The sequence below is a fragment of the Pseudophryne corroboree genome, chromosome 9 (genome assembly GCF_028390025.1).
Source record: "Pseudophryne corroboree isolate aPseCor3 chromosome 9, aPseCor3.hap2, whole genome shotgun sequence".
Classification (NCBI taxonomy): Eukaryota; Metazoa; Chordata; class Amphibia; order Anura; family Myobatrachidae; genus Pseudophryne; species Pseudophryne corroboree.
Genome location: NC_086452.1, coordinates 461,699,010 through 461,713,198, shown reverse-complemented (window position 1 = coordinate 461,713,198; position 14,189 = coordinate 461,699,010).

Sequence of the window (14,189 nt, the reverse complement as noted above, 5' to 3'; positions counted from 1 at the left end):
GTGCATGTGCAGGGGAGACCTGGACCATTTGCTCAGCAGATCCCACTGAAACACCCGGGCATGAAACCTGCCAAACGGAATGGCTTCGTACGCCGCAACCATTTTTCCCAGAACCCGAGTACATTGATGAATCGACACACTTGTCGGCCTCAGAAGCTCCCTGACCATCGTCTGCAGTTCCAGAGCTTTGTCTTCCGGAAGAAACACTCTCCGTAACTCCGTGTCCAGAATCATGCCCAGAAAGGGCAGCCAAGTGGTCGGAATCAACTGAGATTTTGGCAAATTTAGCACCCAACCGTGTTGTCGCAGAACCGACAGAGACAAATTCACATTTCTCAGCAACCATTCCTTGGACCTCGCCTTTAATCAGGAGATCATCCAAGAACGGGATAATTGTAACCCCTTGCTTGCGAAGGAGAACCATCATTTCTGCCATGACCTTGGTGAAAATCCTCGGGGCCGTGGAAAGCCCAAACGGCAACGTCTGAAATTGGTAATGAGAATCCTGTATCGCAAACCTGAGGAAGGCTTGATGCGGAGGATATATCGGGACGTGTAAGTAGGCATCCTTTATGTCGACTGACGCCATAAAATCCCCCCCTTCTAGGCTGGAAATCACTGCTCGAAGAGATTCCATCTTGAACTTGAAAACTTTCAAGTATGGATTGAGGGATTTTAGGTTCAGAATTGGTCTGACCGAACCGTCCAATTTCGGTACAACAAATAGGCTCGAGTAGAACCCCTCCCCCCGTTGGGACGGGGGAACGGGAAAAATGACCCTCTGTAGACACAACTTTTGTATTGCTGCCTTCACCACCTCCCTGTCCGGAAGAGACACTGGTAAGGCCGAAATGAAAAACCGGTGAGGGGGCACCTCCTGAAACTCCAGCTTGTATCCCTGAGATACTATATCTAGGACCCAAGGATCCAAGCCTGATTGAGCCCAGACCTGACTGAAGACCCGCAGATGGCCCCCCACCGGTCCGTACTCCCCCAGGGAAGCCCCAGCGTCATGCGGTGGACTTGGTAGAGGTAGGGGAGGACTTTTGGTCCTGGGCGCCTGATACTGCAGGCGACTTTCTTCCCCTTCCTCTACCCTTTGAAGCGAGGAAGGACGAACCTTTTCCACGCTTGTATTTATTTGGACGAAAGGACTGCATCTGCTGATGTGTTGCCTTTTTCTGTTGTGTGGGAACATAAGGAAGAAAAGATGACTTACCCGCCGTCGCGGTAGACACCAGGTCAGCCAAGCCGTCACCAAACAAGACATTACCTTTGAAGGGGAGAGATTCCATAGCTCTTTTGGAGTCGGCATCAGCATTCCATTGATGGATCCACAGCGCCCTCCTGGCCGAGATCGCCATGGCATTGGCTCTTGATCCCAAGAGACCAACATCCCTCGCCGCATCCTTCAGGTAATCTGCAGCGTCCTTAATATAACCAAGAGTCAAAAGAACATTATCTTTATCAAGGGTATCCATATCAGCAGCTAAATTCTCAGCCCATTTAGCAATAGCTCTACTCACACATACCGACACCACAGCAGGTCTGAGCAATGCACCCGTATTAGTGAAAATGGACTTCAGAGACGTCTCCAGCTTACGATCCGCCAGATCCTTGAGAGCTGCCGTGTCAGGAAACGGAAGCGTCACCTTCTTAGACAATCGAGATAGAGCTTTGTCAACATTTGGAGACGCCTCCCATTTTTGCCTATCATCAGAGGGGAAAGGATACGCCATGAAAATTCTCTTGGGAATCTGCCACCTCTTGTCCGGCGACTCCCAAGCCTTTTCACAAAGAGTATTCATTTCATGAGAGGGGGGAAACTTCACCTCAGGTTTTTTCCCTTTGAACAAACAAATCCTTGTTTCCTGCACCGCAGGTTCATCAGAAATATGTAAAACATCTTTTATAGCCACAGGCTTGTACTGAATACTCTTAACTAACCGTGGGTGTAAAGCAGCCTCAGTGAAGTCGACATCGGAATCAGAATCCGTGTTGGTATCCGTATCTACCAACTGGGTAAACGACCGCTTTTGCGACCCTGATGGGGTCTGCACCTGAGACAAAGCATCCTCCATGGATTTCCTCCACACCTGTGTCTGAGACTCCGATTTATCTAACCTTTTAGACAAAGAGGCCACATTTGTATTAAGTGTACTTAACATTGTAAGTAAATCAGGTGTCGGCTGCGCCGACAGATCCAACTCCAGACCCGCATCTGCGCCCCCAGCAACCTCCTCCGGGGAGTAACACTCAGCTTCAGACATGCCGACACGTAGTACCGACACACACACACTGCCTCAGCTAGGGGACAGACCCACAATGAAGCCTGGATAGAGAAACACAGAGGGAGTATGCCAGCTCACACCCCAGCACCCATATATCCCACCAAACAATATATGTTGAAAGCGCTGCTTGTAACTACAATAATTATGCACCAAATATCTGTGTCCCCTCCCCGATTTGCTCCCTGTTACTTGAAGTGGAGCTTGGAGGTCCCGGGCCAGCGTCTCATGCAGCGGCGTGGATGAGAGAAAATGGCGCTGGTGAGCTGTGCGGCTAAGCCCCGCCCCTACCCGGCACGCTTCAGCCCGCTAAAATTCAAAAATGAAAATGCTGGCGGGGGTACAGAAAACGGTGCCCAGGCACCGAAAAGCCTTCTGCCAGCCAGTAAGACCCAGTAACATGCTGCCCAGGGCGCTCCCCCCAGCATCCTGCACCCTGTGAGTGCCGTTGGTGAAGTGTGTGGGAGCATGGAGCGCAGCGCTACCGCTGCGCTGTACCTCGTTACTGAAGTCTTCTGCCGTCACTGAAGTCTTCTGCCTTCTGCATAGTCACCCGGCTTCTTTCTTCTGGCTTCTGTGAGGGGGGTGACGGCGCGGCTCCGGGAACGAGCAGCTAGGCGAACCAAGTGATCGATCCCTCTGGAGCTAATGGTGTCCAGTAGCCTAAGAAGCAGAGCCCTTAACTAAGAAGAAGTAGGTCAGACTTCTCTCCCCTCAGTCCCTCAATGCAGGGAGTCTGTAGCCAGCAGGTCTCTCTGAAAATAAAAAACCTAACAAAAGTATTTTCTAGAGAAACTCAGTAGAGCTCCCCTAGAGAGTGTCCAGTCACTCCTGGGCACAAAGTCTAACTGAGGTCTGGAGGAGGGGCATAGAGGGAGGAGCCAGTTCACACCCAGTCAAAGTCTTTCAGTGTGCCCAAGCTCCTGCGGATCCCGTCTATACCCCATGGTCCTTTTGGAGTCCCCAGCATCCTCTAGGACGTAAGAAAAATATACATATATATATATATATATATATACATACATATATATATACAGACACACACATACATACATACATACATAAGTTAAGTTTTAGGCAGGTGTGGAAACAAGGCTGCACAGTAAGAATGCTTTCAGATATAGAAGTGTTAATCGTTTATTTTGATAAATTAACAAAATGCTAATTGAATGAACAGAAGAGAAATTAAATCAAATCAATATTTGGTGTAACCTACCTTTGCCTTCAAAACTGCATCAATTCTTCTAGATACACTTGCACACAGTTTTTAAAGGAACTCGGCAGGGAGGTTGTGCCAAACATCTTGGAGAATTAATCACAGATCTTCTGTGGATGTAGGCTTGCTGAAATCCTTCTGTCTCTTCATGTAATCCCAGACAGACTCGATGATGTTGAGATCAGGGCTCTATAGGGGCCATATCATGACTTCCAGGACTCCTTGTTCTTCTTTACGCTGAAGACAGTTTTTAATGACTTTGGCTGTATGTTTGGGGTCGTTGTCCTGCTGCAGAATAAAGTTGGAGCCAATCAGACACCTCCCTGATGGTATTGCATGATGGATAATTACCTACCTGTATTTCTCAGCATTGAAGCACAAAGAAACGGGCAACGTTGAGGACTGCAGACGAAGTGGTCGGCCAAGGAGACCAAGTGCATCAGATGAAAGACACATCATGCTTCCTTCCCTTTGTAATCGGTAGATGTCCAGCAGTGCCATCAGCTCAGAACTGGCAGGGACCCAGGTACACCCATCTACTGTTATGAGAAGTCTGGACAGAAGTGGTCTTTATGGAAGAATTGATTGTGGACAAAAAGCCATACTTTTGACGTGGAAACAAGACAAAGCGACTCGACTATGTACAAAAACATAGGAACTGGGATGCAGAAAAATGGTAGCAGGTGCTCTGGACTAATGAGTCCATTTTTTTTATATTAGTCTGTAACAAAAATAAGAATTTACTTACCGATAATTCTATTTCTCGGAGTCCGTAGTGGATGCTGGGGTTCCTGAAAGGACCATGGGGAATAGCGGCTCCGCAGGAGACAGGGCACAAAAAGTAAAGCTTTAGGATCAGGTGGTGTGCACTGGCTCCTCCCCCTATGACCCTCCTCCAAGCCTCAGTTAGGTACTGTGCCCGGACGAGCGTACACAATAAGGAAGGATTTATGAATCCCGGGTAAGACTCATACCAGCCACACCAATCACACTGTACAACCTGTGATCTGAACCCAGTTAACAGTATGATAACAGCGGAGCCTCTGAAAAGATGGCTCACAACAATAATAACCCGATTTTTGTAACTATGTACAAGTAATGCAGATAATCCGCACTTGGGATGGGCGCCCAGCATCCACTACGGACTCCGAGAAATAGAATTATCGGTAAGTAAATTCTTATTTTCTCTATCGTCCTAGTGGATGCTGGGGTTCCTGAAAGGACCATGGGGATTATACCAAAGCTCCCAAACGGGCGGGAGAGTGCGGATGACTCTGCAGCACCGAATGAGAGAACTCCAGGTCCTCCTTAGCCAGGGTATCAAATTTGTAGGATTTTACAAACGTGTTTGCCCCTGACTAAATAGCCGCTCGGCAAAGTTGTAAAGCCGAGACCCCTCAGGCAGCCGCCCAAGATGAGCCCACCTTCCTTGTGGAATGGGCATTTACATATTTTGGCTGTGGCAGGCCTGCCACAGAATGTGCAAGCTGAATTGTATTACACATCCAACTAGCAAAAGTCTGCTTAAAAGCAAGAGCACCCAGTTTGTTGGGTGCATACAGGATAACAGCAAGTCAGTTTTCCTGACTCCAGCCGTCCTGGAACCTATATTTTCAGGGCCCTGACCACATCTAGCAACTTGGAGTCCTCCAAGTCCCTAGTAGGCGCAAGACACCACAATAAGCTGGTTCAGGTGAAACACTGACACCACCTTAGGGAGAGAACTGGGGACGAGTCCGCAGCTCTGCCCTGTCCGAATGGACAAACAGATATGGGCTTTTTTGAGAAAAAAACCACCAATTTGACACTCGCCTGGTCCAGGCCAGGTCCAAGAGCATGTTCACTTTTCATGTGAGATGCTTCAAATCCACAGATTTGACTGGTTTTAAACCAATGTGTTTTGAGGAATCCCAGAACTACGTTGAGATCCCACAGTGCCACTGGAGGCACAAAAGGGGGTTGTATATGCAATACTCCCTTGACAAACTTCTGGACTTCAGGAACTGAAGCCAATTCTTTCTGGAAGAAAAATCGACAGGGCCGAAATTTGAACCTTAATGGACCCCAATTTGAGGCCCATAGACACTCCTGTTTGCAAGAAATGCAGGAATCGACCGAGTTGAAATTTCTTCGTGGGGCCTTCCTGGCCTCACACCACGCAACATATTTTCGCCACATGTGGTGATAATGTTGTGCGGTCACCTCCTTTCTGGCTTTGACCAGGGTAGGAATGACCTCTTCCTGAATGCCTTTTCCCTTAGGATCCGGCGTTCCACCGCCATGCCGTCAAACGCAGCTGCGGTAAGTCTTGGAACAGACATGGTACTTGCTGAAACAAGTCCCTTCTTAGCGGCAGAGGCCATAAGTCCTCTGTGAGCATCTCTTGAAGTTCCGGGTACCAAGTCCTTCTTGGCCAATCCGGAGCCATGAGTATAGTTCTTACTCCTCTACGTCTTATAATTCTCAGTACCTTAGGTATGAAAAGCAGAGGATGGAACACATACACCGACTGGTACACCCACGGTGTTACCAGAACGTCCACAGCTATTGCCTGAGGGTCTCTTAACCTGGCGCAATACCTGTCCCGTTTTTTGTTCAGACGGGACGCCATCATGTCCACCTTTGGTAATTCCCAACGGTTTACAATTATGTGGAAAACTTCCCCATGAAGTTCCCACTCTGCCGGGTGGAGGTCGTGCCTACTGAGGAAGTCTGCTTCCCAGTTTCCATTCCCGGAATGAAACACTGCTGACAGTGCTATCACATGATTTTCCGCCCAGCGAAAAGTCCTTGCCGTTTTTGCCACTGCCCTCCTGCTTCTTGTGCCGCCCTGTCTATTTACGTGGGCGACTGCCGTGATGTTTTATCCCACTGGATCAATACCGGCTGACCTTGAAGCAGAGGTCTTGCTAAGCTTAGAGCATTATAAATTTACCCTTAGCTATATTTATGTGGAGAAAAATCTCCAGACTTGATCACACTCCCTGGAAATTTTTTCCTTGTGTGACTGCTCCCCAGCCTCTCGGGCTGGCCTCCGTGGTCACCAACATCCAAAACTGAATGCCGAATCTGCGGCCCTCTAGAAGATGAGCACTCTGTAACCACCACAGGAGAGACACCCTTGTCCTTGGATATAGGGTTATCCGCTGATGCATCTGAAGATGCGATCCGGACCATTTGTCCAGCAGATCCCACTGAAAAGTTCTTGCATGAAATCTGCCGACTGGAATTGCTTCGAAGGAAGTCACCATTTTTTTACCATGGCCCTTGTGCAATGATGCACTGATTTTAGGAGGTTCCTGACTAGCTCGGATAACTCCCTGGCTTTCTCTTCCGGGAGAAACACCTTTTTCTGGACTGTGTCCAGAATCATCCCTAAGCACAGGAGACTTGTTGTCGGGATCAGCTGCGATTTTGGAATATTTAGAATCCACCCCTGCTGTTGTAACAGTATCCGAGATAGTGCTACTCCGACCTCCAACTGTTCCCTGGACTTTGCCCTTATCAGGAGATCGTCCAAGTAAGGGATAATTAAGACGCCTTTTCTTCGAAGAAGAACCATCATTTCGGCCATTACCTTGGTAAAGACCCGGGGTGCCTTAGACAATCCAAACGGCAGCGTCTGAAACTGATAGTGACAGTTCTGTACCACGAACCTGAGGTACCCTTAGTGATAAGGGCAAATTTGGGACATGGAGGTAAGCATCCCTGATGTCTCGGGACACCAGATAGTCCCCTTCTTCCCGGTTCGTTATCACTGCTCTGAGTGACTCCATCTTGATTTGAACCTTTGTAAGTGTTCAAATTTTTTTAGATTTAGAATAGGTCTCATCTAGCCTTCTGGCTTCAGTACCACAATATAGTGTGGAATAATACCCCTTTTCTTGTTGTAGGAGGGGTAATTTAATTATCACCTGCTGGGAATACAGCTCGTGAATTTTTTCCCATACTGCCTCCTTGTCGGAGGGAGACCTTGGTAAAGCAGACTTCAGGAGCCTGCGCAGGGGAAACGTCTCGACATTCCAAACTGTACCCCTGGGATACTACTTGTAGGATCCAGGGGTCCTGTACGGTCTCAGCGTCATGCTGAGAGCTTGTCAGAAGCGGTGGAACGCTTCTGTTCCTGGGAATGGGCTGCCTGCTGCAGTCTTCTTCCCTTTCCTCTATCCCTGGGCAGATATGACTCTTATAGGGACGAAAGGACAGAAGCTGAAAAGACGGTGTCTTTTTCTGCAGAGATGTGACTTAGGGTAAAAACGGTGGATTTTCCAGCAGTTGCCGTGGCCACCAGGTCCGATGGACCGACCCCAAATAACTCCTCTTCCTTTATACGGCAATACACCTTTGTGCCGTTTGGAATCTGCATCACCTGACCACTGTCGTGTCCATAAACATCTTCTGGCAGATATGGACATCGCACTTACTCTTGATGCCAGAGTGCAAATATCCCTCTGTGCATCTCGTATATATAGAAATACATCCTTTAAATGCTCTATAGTCAATAAAATACTGTCCCTGTCAAGGGTATCAATATTTTTAGTCAGGGAATCCGACCAAGCCACCCCAGCTCTGCACATCCAGGCTGAGGCGATCGCTGGTCGCAGTATAACACCAGTATGTGTGTATATACTTTTTATGATATTTTTCCAGCCTCCTGTCAGCTGGCTCCTTGAGGACGGCCCTATCTATAGACGGTACCGCCACTTGTTCTGATAAGCGTGTGAGCGCCTTATCCACCCTAAGGGGTGTTTCCCAACGCGCCCTAACTTCTGGCGGGAAAGGGTATACCGCCCATATTTTCTATCGGGGGGAACCCACGCATCATCACACACTTCATTTAATTTATCTGATTCAGGAAAAACTACGGTAGTTTTTTCACATCCCACATAATACCCTCTTTTGTGGTACTTGTAGTATCAGAAATATGTAACACCTCCTTCATTGCCCTTAACGTGTGGCCCTAATAAGGAATACGTTTGTTTATTCACCGTCGACACTGGATTCAGTGTCCCTGTCTGTGTCTGTGTCGACCGACTAAAGTAAACGGGCGTTTTAAAACCCCTGACGGTGTTTTTGAGACGTCTGGACCGGTACTAATTGTTTGTCGGCCGTCTCATGTCGTCAACCGACCTTGGCGCGTGTTGACATTATCACGTAATTCCCTAAATAAGCCATCCATTCCGGTGTCGACTCCCTAGAGAGTGACATCACCATTACAGGCAATTGCTCCGCCTCCTCACCAACATCGTCCTCATACATGTCGACACACACGTACCGACACACAGCACACACACAGGGAATGCTCTGATAGAGGACAGGACCTACTAGCCCTTTGGAGAGACAGAGGGAGAGTTTGCCAGCACACACCAAAAACGCTATAATTATATAGGGACAACCTTATATAAGTGTTTTCCCTTATAGCATCTTTTTTTATATATTTCTAACGCCAAATTAGTGCCCCCCCTCTCTGTTTTAACCCTGTTTCTGTAGTGCAGTGCAGGGGAGAGCCTGGGAGCCTTCCCTCCAGCCTTTCTGTGAGGGAAAATGGCGCTGTGTGCTGAGGAGATAGGCCCCGCCCCTTTTTCGGCGGCCTCGTCTCCCGCTCTTAACGGATTCTGGCAGGGGTTAAATATCTCCATATAGCCCCCGGAGGCTATATGTGAGGTATTTTTAGCCAAAAAATAGGTTTACATTGCCTCCCAGGGCGCCCCCCTCCCAGCGCCCTGCACCCTCAGTGACTGCCGTGTGAAGTGTGCTGAGAGGAAATGGCGCACAGCTGCAGTGCTGTGCGCTACCTTAAGAAGACTGAGGAGTCTTCTGCCGCCGATTCTGGACCTCTTCTCGTTTCAGCATCTGCAAGGGGGCCGGCGGCGAGGCTCCGGTAACCATCCAGGCTGTACCTGTGATCGTCCCTCTGGAGCTGATGTCCAGTAGCCAAGAAGCCAATCCATCCTGCACGCAGGTGAGTTCACTTCTTCTCCCCTAAGTCCCTCGTTGCAGTGATCCTGTTGCCAGCAGGACTCACTGTAAAATAAAAAACCTAAGCTAAACTTTTCTAAGCAGCTCTTTAGGAGAGCCACCTAGATTGCACCCTTCTCGGCCGGGCACAAAAATCTAACTGAGGCTTGGAGGAGGGTCATAGGGGGAGGAGCCAGTGCACACCACCTGATCCTAAAGCTTTACTTTTTGTGCCCTGTCTCCTGCGGAGCCGCTATTCCCCATGGTCCTTTCAGGAACCCCAGCATCCACTAGGACGATAGAGAAAGGCAGTTGGTTCACCGAAGGGCTGAAGAGCGGTACAATAATGAGGTCTGCAGGCAACAGTGAAGCATGGTGGAGATTCCTTGGAAGTTTGGGGCCGCATTCCAGCAAATGGAGTTGGGGATTTGGTCAGGATTAATGGTGTCCTCAATGCTGAGAAATACAGGCAGGTACTTATCCATCATGCAATGCCATCAGGGAGGCATCTGATTGGCTGCACATTTATTATGCAGCAGGACAATGACCCAAACATACAGCCAATGTCATTATGAACTATCTTCAGCATAAAGAAGAACAAGAGTCCTGATCTCAACATCATCAAGTCTGGATGTTTGGAATAACCTCCCTGCTGAGTTCCTTCAGAAAGTGTGTGCAAGTGTACCTAGAAGAATTGATGCTGTTTTAAAGGGGTGTAGTATGGTATGCCGGCGGCCGGGCTCCCGGCGATCAGCATACCGGCGCCGGGAGCCCGACCGCCGGCATACCGACAGTGTGGCGAGTGCAAATGAGCCCCTTGCGGGCTCGCCAAGCTGCGAGCACGGTGGCGCGCGATTTATTCTCCCTCCAGGCGGATCGTGGACCCCCAAGAGGGAGAATATCTGTCAGTATGTCGGCTGTCGGGATTCCGGCGCCAGTATACTGTGCGCCGGAATCCCGACAGTCGGCAACCTGAAGACCACCCATTTTAAAGGCAAAGGGTGGTCACACCAAATACTGATTTGAGTTAGATTTCTCTTCTGTTCATTCACTGTGCATTTTGTTGATAAAAATAAAGTATTAACACTGGCGGCGCGGGACCGCGCATCGCTATCGCCATGGGCTATACATACGGAGCGATGTGTGCTTAATTTCTATGGTTTAAGCACACATCTCTACGTGTGTACCCCACTTTACTGTACCAAATAGACCCCTTACACCACCTAAACTCAATTTTTGTCAGCACAGAGAGGCTCCTCACTAATAAGCAACCTCAGCTTCTATATCTCACTGTTACATGTTAGTATGTCATTGTAAGTCTTTGAAGTCTAAATAAAAGTTACGTTTTATTATTATTCCAGGAGTGCCCCCCAAAAAATAAGATTTTAAACCTACCGGTAAATCTTTTTCTCGTAGTCCGTAGAGGATGCTGGGGACTCCGTAATGACCATGGGGAATAGACGGGCTCCACAGTAGACACGGGCACTAAAAAGAACTTTAGGTATTAGAGATGAGCGCCGGAAATTTTTCGGGTTTTGTGTTTTGGTTTTGTGTTCGGTTCCGCGGCCGTGTTTTGGGTTCGACCGCGTTTTGGCAAAACCTCACCGAATTTTTTTTGTCGGATTCGGGTGTGTTTTGGATTCGGGTGTTTTTTTCAAAAAACCCTAAAAAACAGCTTAAATCATAGAATTTGGGGGTCATTTTGATCCCAAAGTATTATTAACCTCAAAAACCATAATTTACACTCATTTTCAGTCTATTCTGAATACCTCACACCTCACAATATTATTTTTAGTCCTAAAATTTGCACCGAGGTCGCTGTGTGAGTAAGATAAGCGACCCTAGTGGCCGACACAAACACCGGGCCCATCTAGGAGTGGCACTGCAGTGTCACGCAGGATGTCCCTTCCAAAAAACCCTCCCCAAACAGCACATGACGCAAAGAAAAAAAGAGGCGCAATGAGGTCGCTGTGTGAGTAAGATAAGCGACCCTAGTGGCCGACACAAACACCGGGCCCATCTAGGAGTGGCACTGCAGTGTCACGCAGGATGTCCCTTCCAAAAAACCCTCCCCAAACAGCACATGACGCAAAGAAAAATGAAAGAAAAAAGAGGTGCAAGATGGAATTGTCCTTGGGCCCTCCCACCCACCCTTATGTTGTATAAACAGGACATGCACACTTTAACCAACCCATCATTTCAGTGACAGGGTCTGCCACACGACTGTGACTGATATGACGGGTTGGTTTGGACCCCCCCAAAAAAGAAGCAATTAATCTCTCCTTGCACAAACTGGCTCTACAGAGGCAAGATGTCCACCTCATCATCATCCTCCGATATATCACCGTGTACATCCCCCTCCTCACAGATTATCAATTCGTCCCCACTGGAATCCACCATCTCAGCTCCCTGTGTACTTTGTGGAGGCAATTGCTGCTGGTCAATGTCTCCGCGGAGGAATTGATTATAATTCATTTTAATGAACATCATCTTCTCCACATTTTCTGGATGTAACCTCGTACGCCGATTGCTGACAAGGTGAGCGGCGGCACTAAACACTCTTTCGGAGTACACACTTGTGGGAGGGCAACTTAGGTAGAATAAAGCCAGTTTGTGCAAGGGCCTCCAAATTGCCTCTTTTTCCTGCCAGTATAAGTACGGACTGTGTGACGTGCCTACTTGGATGCGGTCACTCATATAATCCTCCACCATTCTTTCAATGGGGAGAGAATCATATGCAGTGACAGTAGACGACATGTCCGTAATCGTTGTCAGGTCCTTCAGTCCGGACCAGATGTCAGCATCAGCAGTCGCTCCAGACTGCCCTGCATCACCGCCAGCGGGTGGGCTCGGAATTCTGAGCCTTTTCCTCGCACCCCCAGTTGCGGGAGAATGTGAAGGAGGAGATGTTGACAGGTCGCGTTCCGCTTGACTTGACAATTTTCTCACCAGCAGGTCTTTCAACCCCAGCAGACTTGTGTCTGCCGGAAAGAGAGATCCAAGGTAGGTTTTAAATCTAGGATCGAGCACGGTGGCCAAAATGTAGTGCTCTGATTTCAACAGATTGACCACCCGTGAATCCTTGTTAAGCGAATTAAGGGCTCCATCCACAAGTCCCACATGCCTAGCGGAATCGCTCCGTGTTAGCTCCTCCTTCAATGTCTCCAGCTTCTTCTGCAAAAGCCTGATGAGGGGAATGACCTGACTCAGGCTGGCAGTGTCTGAACTGACTTCACGTGTGGCAAGTTCAAAGGGCATCAGAACCTTGCACAACGTTGAAATCATTCTCCACTGCACTTGAGACAGGTGCATTCCACCTCCTATATCGTGCTCAATTGTATAGGCTTGAATGGCCTTTTGCTGCTCCTCCAACCTCTGAAGCATATAGAGGGTTGAATTCCACCTCGTTACCACTTCTTGCTTCAGATGATGGCAGGGCAGGTTCAGTAGTTTTTGGTGGTGCTCCAGTCTTCTGTACGTGGTGCCTGTACGCCGAAAGTGTCCCGCAATTCTTCTGGCCACCGACAGCATCTCTTGCATGCCCCTGTCGTTTTTTAAAAAATTCTGCACCACCAAATTCAAGGTATGTGCAAAACATGGGACGTGCTGGAATTTGCCCATATTTAATGCACACACAATATTGCTGGCGTTGTCCGATGCCACAAATCCACAGGAGAGTCCAATTGGGGTAAGCCATTCTGCGATGATCTTCCTCAGTTGCCGTAAGAGGTTTTTAGCTGTGTGCGTATTCTGGAAAGCGGTGATACAAAGCGTAGCCTGCCTAGGAAAGAGTTGGCGTTTGCGAGCTGCTGCTACTGGTGCCGCCGCTGCTGTTCTTGCGGCGGGAGTCCATACATCTACCCAGTGGGCTGTCACAGTCATATAGTCCTGACCCTGCCCTGCTCCACTTGTACACATGTCCGTGGTTAAGTGGACATTGGGTACAACTGCATTTTTTAGGACACTGGTGAGTCTTTTTCTGACGTCCGTGTACATTCTCGGTATCGCCTGCCTACAGAAGTGGAACCTAGATGGTATTTGGTAACGGGGGCACACTGCCTCAATAAATTGTCTAGTTCCCTGTGAACTAACGGCGGATACCGGACGCACGTCTAACACCAACATAGTTGTCAAGGCCTCAGTTATCCGCTTTGCAGCAGGATGACTGCTGTGATATTTCATCTTCCTCGCAAAGGACTGTTGGACAGTCAATTGCTTACTGGAAGTAGTACAAGTGGGCTTACGACTTCCCCTCTGGGATGACCATCGACTCCCAGCAGCAACAACAGCAGCGCCAGCAGCAGTAGGCGTTACACGCAAGGATGCATCGGAGGAATCCCAGGCAGGAGAGGACTCGTCAGAATTGCCAGTGACATGGCCTGCAGGACTATTGGCATTCTTGGGGAAGGAGGAAATTGACACTGAGGGAGTTGGTGGGGTGGTTTGCGTGAGCTTGGTTACAAGAGGAAGGGATTTACTGGTCAGTGGACTGCTTCCGCTGTCGCCCAAAGTTTTTGAACTTGTCACTGACTTATTATGAATGCGCTGCAGGTGACGTATAAGGGAGGATGTTCCGAGGTGGTTAACGTCCTTACCCCTACTTATTACAGCTTGACAAAGGGAACACACGGCTTGACAAATGTTGTCCGCATTTCTGGTGAAATACTTCCACACCGAAGAGCTGATTTTTTTGGTATTTTCACCAGGCATGTCAACGGCCATATTCC